General features: G+C 40.1%; 1 pseudogene; it reads left to right on the top strand.

Annotated features, from left to right (window-relative positions):
* The first annotated feature begins 14,972 nt into the window (after positions 1-14,972).
* LOC103411608 (beta-galactosidase 11-like) lies at positions 14,973-17,514 on the top strand (annotated as a pseudogene).
* The last annotated feature ends 335 nt before the right edge of the window (positions 17,515-17,849 follow it).

The following is a 17,849-nucleotide window of genomic DNA, read 5'->3' as shown; positions in this document are numbered from 1 at the left end:
CAAATTCTTCCTTGAAGTAGCGATGTAATTGGGTGGTACATCTTGGTGATGTTGAATACGGCATTGCCCCATGACGTATAGCTATGCTTCACATTTTGTAAAACCCTTATGGAGTTCTATTAATTAGTTGATTTGGAAGATTGTAGTATGATAAATATATATATATATATATATATATATATATATATATATATATATATATAAAGTAGGTTACTCGGTTTGCATTGAGAAGTAGTTCTTGCCACTTGCCAACCCAAAGTCATAAATCTTAAGGTCACAATTTGCATTGAGAAGTAGGTTACTCGGTTTCAGGTCGCGGTGCAAAACATTTGCAGAGTGTATGTACTTCAATCCCCGTAGATATATATATATATATATATATATATATATATATAATGTTTGTAATTTTGGGTAAAAGATGTGTAATTTGTATTGGAATGCAAAATGTTAAAAAAAAAAACAAAATAAATTGTTAACGAGTGAAACGGGTGACTTATTAGGCTTAATGGATTAGGTTCGGGTGACCCGTTAGTTTAACGGGTTGGGTTCAGGTGATCCGTTAAATTAACGGGTCGGGTTGAACCCAACCCAAACCCAATAAACCCGACCCGTTTACAGGTCTAGGTTTGTATATATTAACATTTAAGTCTTTGTTAGTTACTTTTCCTTTTCATATTTTAGATGGCAGCTTTTACTTAGTGAGGAAAGAGGGTGAAATAGGTGAGGGATTTCTTACCTCCTCCTCCAATTGATGCACTTGCACCTCCTCCGCCACCACCTCCTTCACAAAGACAAGAATGGCCAGTGGATCAATGATGTGGCTTTAGACAAATAGATAAGTCATTCAGTCATTCATAGGCTTATCATTTTTTTTTCATTTCAAGAAAGTTGGAGCGTCAAAATTCACATTTGACAAGATACAACTTAGAAAGCAAAAATAAAGTGAACATGCAAGATTGACTTTAAGAAAAAAACTTGATATAACTAGAAGTTGAAAGGGCCCCTTATGAATTAAATTACATTTGTGTTCCTAATAAGTTTATGTTTCTCTTTGTTTTGTTTGCCCCACCAATATATCCTTATGATATTGATTGATGCTTATTACAGTATATGCTTATGCTATTGATGCTTATTCCTTTTTGAGCAAAACCTTGTATGTGCCTAGTTCAATTTAACCCACATTCAAACAAAAACTAAAAATCATATGTAAAGACAGTTTATACGTGGGGGTCTCATACAGTAGTCAAGTTGTATTTTCTTTGTTTGTACCATACTTGACCAATCCTAAAACTATTGAGCACCGGTCAACGTTATACCATCAAGGATCCACAAGAGTTTTCCCTCCAACCAGGAGGCCAATCACAGCACGACACGTGTCGACCTCAAAGGCCAATCACAGCACGACACGTGTCAACATCAAAGGCCAATCATAACACGACACGTGTCAAAGTCAGAACAAAGTTAGAGACTCTCTTCTATAAAAGGAGATCATTCTCTCACAATATTTCCTAATGTCATTTATACTAAATCATTCACTAGTACTCATAAAAGGAGAGCTTGAACCTATGTATTTGTGTAAACCCTTCACAATTAATGAAAACTCCTCTACTTCATGGATGTAGCCATTTTGGGTGAACCACGTACATCTCGTGTTTGCTTCCTTATCTCTATCCATTTACATACTTATCCACACCAGTGATCGGAGCAATCTAGCAAACGTCACAAACTTGACACTTTCTATTGTACCAAAGTCCTCACTGATTTTGTGCATCAACATTTGGTGCTGTCTGTGGGAAACGCACTTATTCCTACTCGCTTCAGCTTTGTCAAGCTGGTTTCCACCATTCGTACACTCTCTTTTGACCATGCATCCATCTCCAACATGGGGAGCGAAGGAAGCTATAGCACACAGAATGACACCCCTCTTGCACCTAGTGCGAAGCAACGAAAGGAAGGAAAGAGGGTTGCTCTTCAACCTAAAGTCGATGAGCTAGAGGCTCATAACAACAAGATAGCAATGAAGAATGAGGTCCTCTAGGAGAAATACGAGAAGCTCTTCGAGATGCTCCACGAAGCTAGGCATGCTCAAACACACGAGCTCGCTGCCCCTGTGGAAGTTAACCATCAAGTGGGTGCCCCCCAACATGGAGGGTCACCTACATTCGACATAGATATCCTTGATAGGGAGCGAGCTACCCAACGATGTGATAATCAACATGAGACTTCTCTTAACCCAGTTGCTTTAACTCGAAGCAGGAGAAGTGGAGGAAGACACCTCCTTGCGGAAGGGGCGGAAGGATCGAAAGCTATTTATCGCGACTGTGGGGACTTCCTGAAGCAACGTCGAGAGAACTTCATCCGCATAAGCTCAAAGATCAATGACCCAAGGGTTTCTGAGAGACTCGATCCCCTACCACGGCCCAAGCCGGCTGCCAATTTGGGGAAGGGGCAACAAGTCTTAGAGAAACACAAAGGTATAGGGGACTCAGAGATGTTCTGACAAACATACCTTGAAAGTCAGTACAACGAGTCCAGGGAAAAATAACATGCTTTTGATCAAACCTTCCTACTTCCAAGAGGAGATGGAGATTTATGAAGGAAAGCTCCAGTGGTACATGACTGATGTGAGAATTACTTGACACACAAATTAAACCCTCTTTTTGACAATTGTAGTATAGATGTAAGTAGGGTATCGTTCTAGGCCGAGGATTAGGAGGGATTGCTAATCTATTCTAAATTAATTTAAAAATATTAAACAAGACTCAAGGACACAAAACTAGGCTAAAAACTCTAATAACTTGAAACACACTTAGAATGACTCAAAATAATGAAAACAATCAAATTAGACACTAGGAACTGAAATGGACGGAAATTAAATTAAAAGACTAACAACAATGAAAACTAACTAAATAATATAATTTAATAATGGGGGGGGAGGGTTTGGTTTTGACGAGAAGTAAATTAAACTTAAATAAATTACAGAATTGACAAAAGCATGAATTAAGGTGAAAGGATAGGTGACGGACTAGCTAGAGGGTTCTTCTCCACACATGACACATATGCAACCTAAATTGATTTTCAGTTGTTCTTTCAATAAATTGTGAATGACAATGTTCCAAGTTAATTAGGTCCGCTTAAATTAACTCTTAGATTTCCCTAGATTCATTGGATTGAATGGAATACGCATTACAACCAAATTATTCCTCATCAAAGTCCCTAACTATGGAATACGCATGATAGAGACATTCAACAAAGATCATTAAGTTCAACGGAAATCATAAACATTGACTAGGCATTCATAACTATGGAATACGCATGTTAATCCAGCCTAGAATTCACTTAACACGATTGTGGATAACAACCTTCACTACTTGTGAATATAAGTTCATAACGATTAGGTGAAATTCACTTATATTCTAGCATCAAATTCATGCATGTAAATTAAGTATGCATTCTTAATCGACATACAAAAATAAGTTATCAATCAAGCAGTTAAGCAAATTAAATCACAACTCAGAAATCACAACTGAAGGTAATCAATTCATATTACAAATATATTCATGGCTTTGAATTAACCTCTAGCCAAAATAAATTTAGTTACACATTATTTTCAAATTAAACCAAAAGTAAAACATGGGTTTGAGAAGATAAAACCAAGAAAAATGGAGTGAAACTTTGCTCTCTGTGTTGCTCTCGTCAGTTTCTCCTTGCCTTTTCTCACTCTAAGCCCCTTTGCCTCTGACCTCTCCTCTCCTTCAATGGTGGCGGCACAAGGTGGTTATGGTGGTTGAATGGTTGGTTATATGGAGGAATGGATGGGGAAGGTTTAGATATGTAAGGAGAGGCAAGGGAAGGCTTCGGGAATGGACTTGTTTAACACAAAATTCTGGTGGAATTGAGTAGGTGAGCAAGGCAAAGAGTGGGAATTGTTGGTGGGTTAGGTATTGAGTCATCCATTCACATGTCATGGTGAGTTAAGCATTGCATCATCCACTCACATGTCATGGTGATTTAAGCATTGCATCATCACTCAAATTTCTGGTGAAAGTGAATCAATGCCCACGGCATTGAAGAATTTCTTGGTTTTGAGTGAAGTTTTGGTCAATCCTTCTAGAAATTTATCCCTTCTTGCAACTTGTATTTGTTTCACCAGATTTTTAGCATGTTCATAGCCTCTTTTGTCTTCAAATTCGTCCATCCTCATGCCTCCATGCTTGCACAATCCAATCTTGGCCCAAAAATGCTCTAGAATGTTCCAAATTACTTCTTTTTGCATACTTTGACACTAAAACCTGAAATTGCACGAAAATAACTTTAAACACTATAATTATCATAGTTTAGCTAATTAAAAGCAAGAAAACAAGCTAACTAAGTTGTATAAATATGCTCCTATCAATTTCCCCCACACTTAGCTTTTGCTAGTCCTCGAGCAAAACAAAGAAAACAAGAACAAGAAGTAACAAGAAAAACATTAGCTTCCCCCTATGTGACCCTCATAGAATTTCATTCGAGAACACAAATCAACAAGAACCATAGCTGGCACCAAACAAGCTAATCCAAGTTCATCTTCCTTATTCAAATATTAGCAGTAATCTTTGAATCATCCTTGAAGTGTAATGTGTGAGATAGCCATGCTAATGCAATTTCAAAATTTTTATATTTTTAAATTCATCATATGCAAACTAGCAACCTTCTCACGGGATATACACTCAATCACACATGTGTTTAGTTTAAATGTGTTTCGCTCAAAGAATCAAATGTGAAAGTTCTACCATAAGCTTGCATAAAGATCACTTCTCCACAGTCATAATTGCAAAACTTAAATCAAGAGGACTTTTATTGGATGTAATGAGGTTTAGGGAGAGGGTTATTGAAATGAAAGAATAGGTAAACACAAGTTCCAAGCTACATTGCAAGCAATTCTTTTCTTTAGATTTATAAGAACTCAACCTTTCCAACGATTCTTTTAGCAACTCCAACCACACCCTTAAACTGAAACTTGAACAACTTTTTATTTTCTTTGTGTACAATCTTTCTTTTTCTTTTTCTTTTCTTCTCTTTTCTCTTTTTTTTTTTTTTTTTTTTTTTAAATACAAACATGAAATACCCCCATACTTATTCTTTTGCCAAACACCTTCAAAGTACTTCACAAACGTTTCTCATAAGACAATCTCTCATTGCTTGCTTGGAAAGGGTAAGGAAAAAATGTTTTAGGTATAAGGGTAGACATATCTGGTGATAAGAAATAAAAGGCTCAACAAATACGGCTCAAATTGGCAATCTAATAATATCATTTTTCTTTGGGAAACATGGTTATTTGGGCCATAGTGGTAAACCTAATGCCTCTATCATTTCCAAGTTCATGCAATCAATGACAAACATTTCGAAACATCGTTACGCAAGTTCTAGAGATGTATCTCACATAAGTTCATCACACATGAAAGAATAAGAGTGTATGAAAAATGCACACACTTTCAATCGGCTCAAAAACTCACATAGGATGTATATGGTCACTAAATTCACATATGAAGCTTTAAGTCATGCTTTAGTTTCACATCAACAAGGCTATGTGCATTTGGTTTTTTCAAAGATGGCCAAACATGTACAAAACTAACAAGAGAATTAGGAATTTCACAAAACACATGTTAACTAAGTTCTTGATAATCATGGTTCAAATTTGATCCAATTATATCATTGGGTCGGGAAACTAACAAAAATCTAATTCAAAACAATAAGGGAAACAAGACAATATTTTTGGATTTTTAAATTTTCCGATTTTTTTTAAATTTTTTTTTTAAAAGAAAACAAAACTAATTAAGAAAACAAAAAGCAACAACATGGAAACAAATGAAACTCGTTCGTAGTTGAAGGTACAAAAAAAATTTCAATTTGGTCATTTTTTATACTCTTTACCCCCAAACTTAAACTGGACATTGTCCCCAATGTCAGAAAACACTATAATGCAAATAAAAATAAAATAAATAAATAATAAGAAACAAAATAAAGCAATTGGACTGAAAACTTCCCTAGTTTGCAGTAAAACCAAGCGATGACCCCCCCAAGCTAAAATTCTGCAATCAACTTCAAGGGTGGAAATAACCAAAAATTCCTGCAAAGAAAAGAAATAATTCAGTTAAGTAACGCAAGAAAATGTAAAAAAAAATTGCAAACGAAAAATTGAAAATCACGATAAAAGACAATGAATAGAACTAATAAGTGATCATTGGTCGTGCTTGTTGACTTTCCACAGCTTTCCTCTTGAACGGGGTGATACTTAGCTTTTTACTTGCAAGTGATGATTTGATGATATTGTACGGCGAAGCTTTGCTCTTTGGTGATGTTGCAGTTCCTTATTTGTTCTCCAAGCAGATGTGGCAGCTTCTCTAGTTCTTCATCTCAGACTCCTTCTGCTGGGATGATTGTGCAAGCTGCATTCTTCTCTGCTTGTTTCTTCTGCACGACGGGCAGGCACGAGGGAGAGGTGTTGGTCTATTTCTTTCTTCAATCTTTCCAAGTGCCCATCTCTTGCTCTCTTTCTCCTTGTCCTTAGTTGAGGATGAATCAGCACGTTGTCTCCATATGCTTCGAGGTATCATCTTCACTTCCCTTATAAGTGAGAAACAAAGAGAAAGCATAAGATGATGAGTACTCGAGAGCAAGAGCTAGCTGGAGAAAGGACAGGGAGAAAGCATGATATGAGATACTCTTGCTTTCAACCTTCATGATATGAAATACTTTTGCTTTGGATGGGTTGTTTGCAGAGGTACCCCAAGGGATGAAAAATACAGAGTGACTTGAAAGGTTTCTTTGGGAATACATTATCGGAGATGAAGAAGTGTTGAGAGGGTGTGCCTTTGCTGTGGGAAGGCGAAGGTAGATACTTACGGGACTTTTCTTCACAACCGGAACTATTCTCTCACTCATTGTCGGCAGCCGGTGGATGGATGAATAGTACAAATTACGCGCTTTCTGACAAAGCTGCCCGTAATTTCCGCAAAGCTGCCAGTTGCATGTGACGAGTGACGACACATCTGGACAACTTGATCTTTTGAAATCCGGGGTTCGGCTCGTGGTTTCTGAGCAAGCCCAGCCTTTAAGAAATGAAACGCCTCTTTTGAGAAAAGAATCCGACTTTTGAGAAAGGAGCCCCGACTCTTCGATTTGCGAGAGGACGCTTCTTCGATTTCTGAGGAGCGCCTCTCCGATTTCTTCTTTTTATAGAGCCGTTAATTTTGTTCCACAACACACTTGAACTCTCTCCTGTAAACACTCCCTTCTTGCACTTCCAAAATCTTAATCTGTCCGATATCTTCTTTCTTTACCATTCTGAAAAATGTCTGGCCCTTCCGATCGTCGTTTTGACTTGAACATTGGTGAAGAGGCAGCTTCGCCTTCACCAGACAACATATGGCGCCCATCCTTCATATCCCCTACCGGTTCCCTTACCGTGGGGGATTCGGTGATGAAAAATGAAATGACAGCTGCGGTGGTGGCCCGGAACCTTGTCACCCCCATAGATAACAGACTGCTCGCTAGACGGTCTAATGAATTGGCGGTTAAGGAGTCTCTGGCTCTTAGCGTGCAGTGTGCGGGTTCTGTGTCCAACATGGCCCAACGCCTATTTGCTCGAACCCGTCACGTTGAATCGTTGGTGGCTGAAATACAGAGTCTCAAAGAGGAGATTAGAGGACTCAAGCATGAAAATAAACAATTGCATAAGCTTGCACACAGTTATGCCACAAACATGAAGAGGAAAATTGACCAGCTGCAGGAAAATGATGGTCAGATTTTACTTGATCACCGAAGGTTTGTGGGTTTGTTCCAACCGCATCTGCCTTCATCTTCTGGGGCGGCACCGCGTAGTGAAGTTCCAACTGATCAACCTCCGATACCTCCTCCTTCCGTGGCCCCGCCGACTGCTGAAGCTCCGCCGACTACTGAAGCACCACCTGACCAATGAATGCTATTAGTTTACACATCATTGTAAAATATTTTTACTTTTATGTTTTTTTTATTTTTTTATTTTAATTTTATTTTATTTTATTTTATTATTATTTTTATTTTTAGGTGTGTTTTGTTTTTTTTTTTTTTTAAATCAATGTAAAATATGTAAATCAATGTAAAAAAACTTTGTTTAACCTTCCCCCACACTTAAACTAAATAACACAAACTCACAGAAATCAACCAAATAACACAACTAACTGAACAAAACAAAATGAAAGCAGTAAAGATAAGGGTGTAAGAATGAAAATCTGATTTGGTTAGCGATTCCAAAGTCTCCCTTCGTTGAATGCTTGGGTTGCCTCCCAAGAAGCGCTTGATTTAACGTCTTTAGCCGGACGAATCTTTCCTTTAAACTCCATTCGGCTCCAAAGCATGGAATTTATCTTTTAATGGGAGGTGATACTTGAAATGATTCGGCAATGGTTTAAATTCAAGAGTGGGTGCCTGAATCATCAAAATCAGAAACATGTTAGTATAAATTAAAATTGAAATTGGAGAAGATGGCTTACTTTCTTTTCCGACACAAACTCAATGACAAACACCACATCTTTGAACACTTCCGGGACTTTGAACTTGGCCAGGTTTACTATGATGGTTGTGGCTTGTCCCGTGTCATCAAACTCAACTGCTTTGGGCTTGATTGTCTCATGCACAGCCTCTTAGATGTATTCTTGATATGCTTCAACCACTTCATTTTCTTGAATCCCTTTTCTTGGTGTGCAAGGTTCTTTGAACGTTTCAATACCATCGGGAACTTGTTTTGGTGCACCAAGAATTGGGATATCACTTTGCACCTTTGGAAGAGCTTCCACAATGTCTTTTTCACTCTCTTTGATATTTGGAATCAAAAACCTGCAAGGACAAAGGACGTTCGGTGGAATAATGTTAGAATGAAGTGAATTTAGAACTTCCTCACCTGAGTTGGATGACATAGGGACTTGAGGAGCTTGCAGCAAGAATTCTTCTAAACTGCCCAGGTCGTCCTCCTCCTCTTCTGCTTGCAGCAGCAATTCATCCATGTTCGGGCTGTGTTTGGATGGTTCTGGGACAGCTTCATCCTTCATGTCACCTTCCAAAGTGATGGCTTCATCGATTTCACTTTCTGCCTTTGAATTTGCAATGTTTGAGTTGGAAAGTTCTCTTTGATCTCGAATCTGTGCCATGAATTCCACAATCTGCCCAACTTGCATCTCCAATTCGTCCACTCTTTTGTCTTGCATCTCCTGGTTTTGATTTTCTACTCCCTGATTCAAATAGGTGAGTAACTTATTAAGTGTATTATTATCCAAGGACATACCTGAATTGAATTGGGTTGATTGTTGTGGTGGCTGTGACGGTTCATATGGCCACTGATAGAACTCTTCCGATGGCGGCAATTGTTCTTCTTTTTGTGAACCCTGCGCCAAAGAAATTAGTCCTTCAAGAATTTCATTATAATTCACGGGCATACTTTGATTTGATTGGAATTGTTGTGGGGGATGTTGTGGTGGCTGTATAGGTGTGGTGTAGAACTCCTCATATGGCTGCCAATATGCATCTTGTTGAGCCTTCTTGGCTTGATTTTGTGAGCCCTGCACCAAACAATTTAATTCATTAAGAATTTGATTATAATTTATTGACGAACCTGAGTTTGATTGAGCATATTGCATAGGTTTTGAATAGAACTCCTCCTCTTGCTGCCAATATCCATCTTGTTGGAATTGTTGAGGTTCCCCCCACATATAATTTGAATGATCTCTCCAAGCCGAATTGTAAGCGTTGGAAAACATGTTGTTGCTTGGTTGATCATAGCCTTGATAACCCCAAGCATCTTCGTTCACAGTGAATTGAGGATGTTGATGAGTTTGATATCCGTGCCCATAAGGCACACCACATGTCGGGACACTTTGCATTGTGGTCCTTTCGGCAATCTGTGACAATTGAGAAGTAAGATTCGCCAATTGAGCTTGAATGCTAGCAAAATCCATCTCTTACTTTTCTAGTATCTGAAATCAAACAAAGAGAACTAAATCAAATATCAAAAGTAACACAAAACAAGGAAAACAAAACTAAGTCAGAAACTAAAACAAAAACAAACTAAACAAAAAGAAAAGAACCAAGGGATTAGCAAAGTTGCTAATCCCCGGCAGCGGCGCCAAAATTTGATGTGAGAATTACTTGACACACAAATTAAACCCTCTTTTTGACAATTGTAGTATAGATGTAAGTAGGGTATCGTTCTAGGACGGGGATTTGGAGGGATTGCTAATCTATTCTAAATTAATTTAAAAATATTAAACAAGACTTAAGGACACAAAACTAGGCTAAAAACTCTAATAACTTGAAACACACTTAGAATGACTCAAAATAATGAAAACAATCAAATTAGACACTAGGAACTGAAATGGACGGAAATTAAATTAAAAGACTAATAACAATGAAAACTAACTAAATAATATAATTTAATAATGGGGGGGGGAGGGTTTGGTTTTGACGAGAAGTAAATTAAACTTAAATAAATTACAGAATTGACAAAAGCATGAATTAAGGTGAAAGGATAGGTGACGGACTAGCTAGAGGGTTCTTCTCCACACATGACACATATGCAACCTAAATTGATTTTCAGTTGTTCTTTCAATAAATTGTGAATGACAATGTTCCAAGTTAATTAGGTCCGCTTAAATTAACTCTTAGATTTCCCTAGATTCATTGGATTGAATGGAATATGCATTACAACCAAATTATTCCTCATCAAAGTCCCTAACTATGGAATACGCATGATAGAGACATTCAACAAAGATCATTAAGTTCAACGGAAATCATAAACATTGACTAGGCATTCATAACTATGGAATACGCATGTTAATCCAGCCTAGAATTCACTTAACACGATTGTGGATAACAACCTTCACTACTTGTGAATATAAGTTCATAACGATTAGGTGAAATTCACTTATATTCTAGCATCAAATTCATGCATGTAAATTAAGTATGCATTCTTAATCGACATACAAAAATAAGTTATCAATCAAGCAGTTAAGCAAATTAAATCACAACTCAGAAATCACAACTGAAGGTAATCAATTCATATTACAAATATATTCATGGCTTTGAATTAACCTCTAGCCAAAATAAATTTAGTTACACATTATTTTCAAATTAAACCAAAAGTAAAACATGGGTTTGAGAAGATAAAACCAAGAAAAATGGAGTGAAACTTTGCTCTCTGTGTTGCTCCCGTCAGTTTCTCCTTGCCTTTTCTCACTCTAAGCCCCTTTGCCTCTGACCTCTCCTCTCCTTCAATGGTGGCGGCACAAGGTGGTTATGGTGGTTGAATGGTTGGTTATATGGAGGAATGGATGGGGAAGGTTTAGATATGTAAGGAGAGGCAAGGGAAGGCTTGGAGAATGGTTAATTTCTGGATGATTTGAATGAGGTTGCTGCCATGGTATTTATAGGAAAAGGATGGACTTGTTTAACACAAAATTCTGGTGGAATTGAGTAGGTGAGCAAGGCAAAGAGTGGGAATTGTTGGTGGGTTAGGTATTGAGTCATCCATTCACATGTCATGGTGAGTTAAGCATTGCAGCATCCACTCACATGTCATGGTGATTTAAGCATTGCATCATCACTCAAATTTCTGGTGAAAGTGAATCAATGCCCACGGCATTGAAGAATTTCTTGGTTTTGAGTGAAGTTTTGGTCAATCCTTCTAGAAATTTATCCCTTCTTGCAACTTGTATTTGTTTCACCAGATTTTTAGCATGTTCATAGCCTCTTTTGTCTTCAAATTCGTCCATCCTCATGCCTCCATGCTTGCACAATCCAATCTTGGCCCAAAAATGCTCTAGAATGTTCCAAATTGCTTCTTTTTGCATACTTTGACACTAAAACCCGAAATTGCACGAAAATAACTTTAAACACTATAATTATCATAGTTTAGCTAATTAAAAGCAAGAAAACAAGCTAACTGAGTCGTATAAATATGCTCCTATCAATGACTCCACTCAGGACCCTCTTGTCCTTCAACTCCTTAAGGAAGTAAACAAGTTGAAGGTCGTACGATAAGCTGAGATACCTAATTGGAACCAACCTAGGCCTGGCCCTCTTACAAGGAGGATCTTCGATACCCACCTCCAAGAAAAGACAATGCAGAAGCTTGGTTTGCAACTCTACATTGGAAAAGAGGACCCGATTGAACACCTTAACCTCTTTGAGTCAACCAAGGCATACCGGATGCACACAGACGAAGAACGATGTCTTATCTTCCCCTCCACCCTTTTTAGAGGAGCTCTAAACTGGTATTGCCGTCTTCCACCTAAGACAGTAGACTCATTTGAGGAACTAAGGAAACTGTTTGTCTCTCAACACATCTTCTAGACCGATCGCTTGCATTCTGCTAATGACTTATACACTATTCGCAAGAAGCCGGACGAGTCACTACGATAGTATGCCAGTCACTTTAGCCATGAGTATTCTCGCTGTGCTGAAGCAGATGACAAAACCACCCTCAAGGTTTTCATGGCAGGCCTACGTGAATGTTTCTTCAAGTACATGATCAATGCCAACACATGGAAAACTTACTATGAGGTGATGGCATAGGCTTACAACCACGCTTCCGCCGAAGCAAGGACATATCAAGGGAAACCCCCTACAGCCACCCCTTATCAGCAAGTAGGGAGTGGGATCAAGATCCAACCAAATGAGAAGACCTCAACCTTCCAAACGACAGCGGTGCCTCCCCTTACCTTACTTAATACTTTACCAAGTCAACAGACATATCAGTCTCAGGGCAAAAGGAAAGATTTCCATCCTCACCAGTCTCATTTTAATAAAAGGAGTAAGGGACACTAGGGGTGATTGTGGGGGGTTTCTCTTGATATGTCCTTGCCTCAGTGGATGCATGGTTGTAAGCTTGTGCCATCACCTCAGAGTAAGTCTTCCAAGTGTTGGCATTGATCATGTACTTGAAGAAACAATCACGTAGGCCTGCCGTGAAGGCCTTGAGGGCAGTCTTATCATCTACCTTAATGCAGCGAGAATACTCATGGCTGAAACGACCAGCATCCTCTCGTAGTGACTTGTCCAGGTTCTGGCAAATAGTGTACAAGTCATCTGCAGAATGCAAGCGATCGGTCTGGAAGATGTGTTGAGAGACAAATAGTTTCCTCAGTTCCTCAAATGAGTCTACTGTCTCAGGTGGAAGATGACAATACCAGTTTAGAGCTCCGCCAAAGAGGGTGAAGGGGAAGAGAAGACATCGCTATTCGTCGGTGTGCATCCGATATGCCATGGTGGACTCAAAGAGGTTAAGGTGTTCAATTGGGTCTTCCCTTCCAGTATAGAGTTGTAAGCCAAGCTTTTGTTTTGTCTTTGCTTGAACCGAGGTGTCGAGGATTCTTGTGAGAAGGCCAGGCTTGGGTTGGTTCCAGTCAGGTATCTCGGCCTGACGTTCGACCTTCAACTTGTTTACTTCCTAAAGGAGCTGTAGGACAAAGGGGTCCTGAGTGGAGTCATGTACCTTTGGTATTTTCTTTCGTAAGTCTCCATCGCCTCTTGGAAGTAGGAAAGTTTGAGCAAAGGCGTGTGATTTTTCCTTGGACTCGTCGTACTGACTTTTAGGGCGAGTCTGTCGGAATACCTCAGAGTCTCCTGTACCTTCATGTTCCTCTGGGACCTGTCGTTCCTTCCCTAGATTGGCAGCTGGCCTGGGTCGTGGGAGGGGACCGAGTCTTTCAGGAACCCTTGGGTCATTGATCTTCGAGCATATGTGGAGGGGATTCTCTCGACGTTGCTTTAGAAAGTCTCGGCAGTCACAATAAACGACTTTGAATCCTTCCAACCCTTCTGCAAGGAGGTTTCTTCCTCCACTTCTCCTGCTTCGGGTCGAAGCAGCTGGGTTGAGAGATGTCTTATGTTGATTAATGTTTTGATGATTAGCTCACTCTTCATTAAGGATACCCATGTCGAAGGAAGGTGACCCTCCGTGTTGGAGGGCACCCAGATGGCGGTTGATGTCCACAGGGGCAATGAGCTCGTGTGTTTGAGTACACCTAGTTTCATGGAGCGTCTCAAAGAGCTTCTCATACTGCTCTTGGAGGACCTCATTCTTCATTGCTATCTTGTTGTTCTGAGGTTCTAGCTCATCGACTTTAGCTTGAAGAGCAACTCTCTTTCATTTCTTCTTTCGTTGCTTCGCACTAGGTGCAAGAGGGGTGTCATTCTGTGTGTTGTGGCTTCTTTCGCTCCCCATGTTGGATAGGGATGCCTGGTCAAAAAAGAGTGTACGAATGGTGGAAACCAGCTTGACAAAGCTGAAGAGAGTGGGAATAAGTGTCGTTCCCACAGACGGCGCCAAATGTGGATGCACAAAATCAGCGAGGACTTTGGTACAATAGAAAGTGTTAAGTTTGTGACCTTCGCTAAATTGCTTCGGTCACTAGTGTGGATAAGTATGTAAATGGATAGGGACATGGAAGCAAACACAAGATGTATGTGGTTCACCCAGATTAGCTACGTCCACGAAGTAGAAGCGTTCTCATTAATTGTGAAGGGTTTACACAAGTACATAGGTTCAAGCTCTCCTTTAGTGAGTACTAGTGAATGATTTAGTACAAATGACATTAGGAAATATTGTGAGAGAATGATCTCTATTTATAGAAGAGAGTTTGTAGTTTCATTCTGACATTGACACGTGTCGTGTTGTGATTGGCTTCTGATGTTGACACGTGTCGCACTATGATTGGCTTCTGATGTTGACACGTGTCGCGCTGTGATTGGCCTCCTAGTTGGAGGGAAACTCTTCTGGGTCCTTGACAGTATAACGTTGACCAGTGCTTAGTAGTTTCGGGATTGGTCAAGTATGGTACAAATGTATATCATTGTCTTTGATGGAGTTTCTCAGCAAGCTTCTGACTACCACCTCCTTCTCTAAAGGAGGAGCAACAAGTTTCTTGCTCGAATCAAAATAAAGAAGCATTGTATACACAATGGCGGTACCTATCAGTCGAACTCTCTTGATTTCTCTTGTTTCAGTTGTGATTGCAGCCACGCTAGTCCATGCCAAAGGCCATGGACATCATGCACACGGTGGGCATCATCATCATCATCAGAATCAATCAATGCAGGTTGGCCTCATGACATATGATGGAAGGTCACTGATTATCAATGGGAAACGCGCGCTTCTATTTTTGGGTTCAATCCACTACCCGCGAAGCACGGCAGAAATGTGGCCTGATATTCTCGAGAAGGCCAAACGCGGAGGCTTAAATTTGATTCAAACTTATATGTTTTGGAATATTCATGAGCCTGTGCAAGGGCAATTCGACTTTGAAGGAAACTATGATGTGGTGAAGTTCATCAAGCTTGTGCATGAACACGGAATGTATGCTACCATTAGGCTTGGGCCGTTCATCCAAGCTGAATGGAACCACGGAGGACTTCCTTATTGGCTAAGGGAGGTCCCCAGAATCATATTCCGCTTTGATAACACAGCATACAAGTACCACATGAAGAATTATGTGGATATGATTGTGAGCAGGTTGAGAGAGGCGAAGCTCTTTGCTCCACAGGGAGGCCCTATCATTTTGGCGCAGATTGAAAATGAGTACAACATGGTCCAGCTTGCATATAGAGAATTGGGAAATAGTTACGTGAGGTGGGCAGCAATGATCTCGGTGAACCAAAACATCGGAGTGCCATGGATCATGTGCAAGCACAAGGACGCTCTTGATCCGGTGATTAATACTTGCAATGGAAGGCATTGCAGAGATACTTTCACAGGCCCTAATAAACCCAACAAGCCATCTTTATGGACTGAGAATTGGACTGCTCAATACAGAGTATTTGGTGACCCTCATTCGCAAAGAGCGGCAGAGGATAGTGCATTTTCCGTTGCACGCTATTTATCAAAGAACGGAGCTCTAACCAACTACTATATGTACCATGGTGGCACAAATTTTGGACGAACAAGTTCTATTTTCACAACCACCTGCTACTATGACGAAGCTCCTCTCGATGAATATGGTTTGCCAAGGGATCCTAAGTGGAGTCACCTCAAAGACTTGCACAAGGCTTTGAAGCTTTCCAGGAAGGCTTTGCTTTGGGGAGTTCCAGGAGTCCAGAAGATTAGCGCAGACACCGAGGTTCATTTCTATGAGATGCCAACAACAGGCACTTGTGCTGCTTTCGTGACAAACAACAATTTCAAAACTGAAGCATATTAATTGGAGGGGTGTGGATTACTACCAGCCACCACGTTCCATTTGCATCCTCCCGGATTGCAAGACCGTGGTTTTCAACACTCAGAGAATTGTTGCACAACATAATTCAAGGAACTTTGTTCGATCAAATGTAGCGAACAATCTCAAATGGACCAAGTATGTAGAACCAATTCTTAGTGCCCTTCAGGTTCCAGTCAATAACCCGACTCCGTTGGAGCTGTATAGCTTGTTAAAAGATACCACAGACTACGCATGGTACACCACTAAGCTTGCATTGAATCCACAAGACTTGCCCATGAAGGAAAGTATTTGACCAGTTCTCCGAATCTCAAGTCTTGGTCATGCAATGCACGCATTTGTCAATGGTGAATATATTGGTTTTGCGCACGGGAGCCACGAGGAGAAGAGCTTTGTTTTCGAGAAACCAGTTCCCTTGAAGGCTGGGGTCAACCAGATTTCTCTGCTTGCGATGACAATAGGACTCCCCGATAGCGGAGCCTACATGGAGCACAGGTATGCAGGGCCTAATCTCGTAACAGTCCTAGGGTTGAACACCGGAACACTGGACCTCACGCGAAATGGATGGTGGCATCAGGTGGGTCTGAATGGAGAAAAGCTTCAAGTGTTCACTGAAGAGGGATCTAAACAAGTTCAATGGCATAAAACAAAGGCAGTAGCAGAGGGTCTCACATGGTACAAGACTTATTTTGATGCTCCAGAAGGCAATGACCCTGTTGCTATTAGAATGGCTGGAATGGGAAAGGGAATGATTTGGGTGAATGGTAAAAGCATCGGGCATCACTGGACGTCCTTCCTGTCTCCTCTCGGAGAACCAACTCAAGCTAAGTACCACATCCCAAGGTCCATTAATCCTAAACAAAATCTCCTTGTTGTGTTAGAGGAGCAGCCAGCCAAGCCCAAACCCATTGAGATCCTTATCGTCAATAGAGATACTATCTGTAGCGTCATTACGGAATATCATCCACCGAATGTGAATTCATGGGCAAGGAAGGACGGCATTTTCCGACCTGTATTCGATGTTATCAAAACATCCGCAGACATCAAGTGTCCAAAGCACAAGAAGGTTGTTGTTGTTGAGTTTGCAAGCTTTGGTGATCCAGCTGGCATCTGTGGCAGCTTTGTCTTGGGAAAATGCAACTCCCCTGTATCCAAGGAGATTGTTGAACAACATTGCATGGGAAAAATTAGCTGCTCTGTCCCGATTGATCGCAAAATTTTCTCCCGCAAAAATGAAGGTTGTCCTGACATCAAGAAGACACTTGCTATCCAAGTCAAGTGTGCTATATAACTACATAAGGTGTTGTAAGAGCGAATTTATGTTTTCTGCCATTGTGATTTCAATTGAAAATACTACTGCAAGCTCAAGCTTTATATTTCTTAGTAGTTTTGAGATTTTCATTACCTCCTCTTTTTAGGTCCGTACGCCAAAGTACGTAGAAAATAGAAACCGCTTAGTTATCTGACTACGATTAAACTAAAGAGACTTTTGGGATTGAATTAGCAGATTCATCTAATTAAGTACAATATAGACCAGATAAATCCTTCAGCGATTAAACAAATAGACGGCACACAATCCCTTGGTAACATCTACAATGAGCATGATTATAATCCAGTTGCCAGATG

This window comes from Malus domestica, chromosome 13, assembly GCF_042453785.1.
Source record: "Malus domestica chromosome 13, GDT2T_hap1".
NCBI lineage: Eukaryota > Viridiplantae > Streptophyta > Magnoliopsida > Rosales > Rosaceae > Malus > Malus domestica.
Note: the sequence above shows the minus strand (reverse complement) of the source record. Positions and strands in the feature narration are given on the sequence as shown.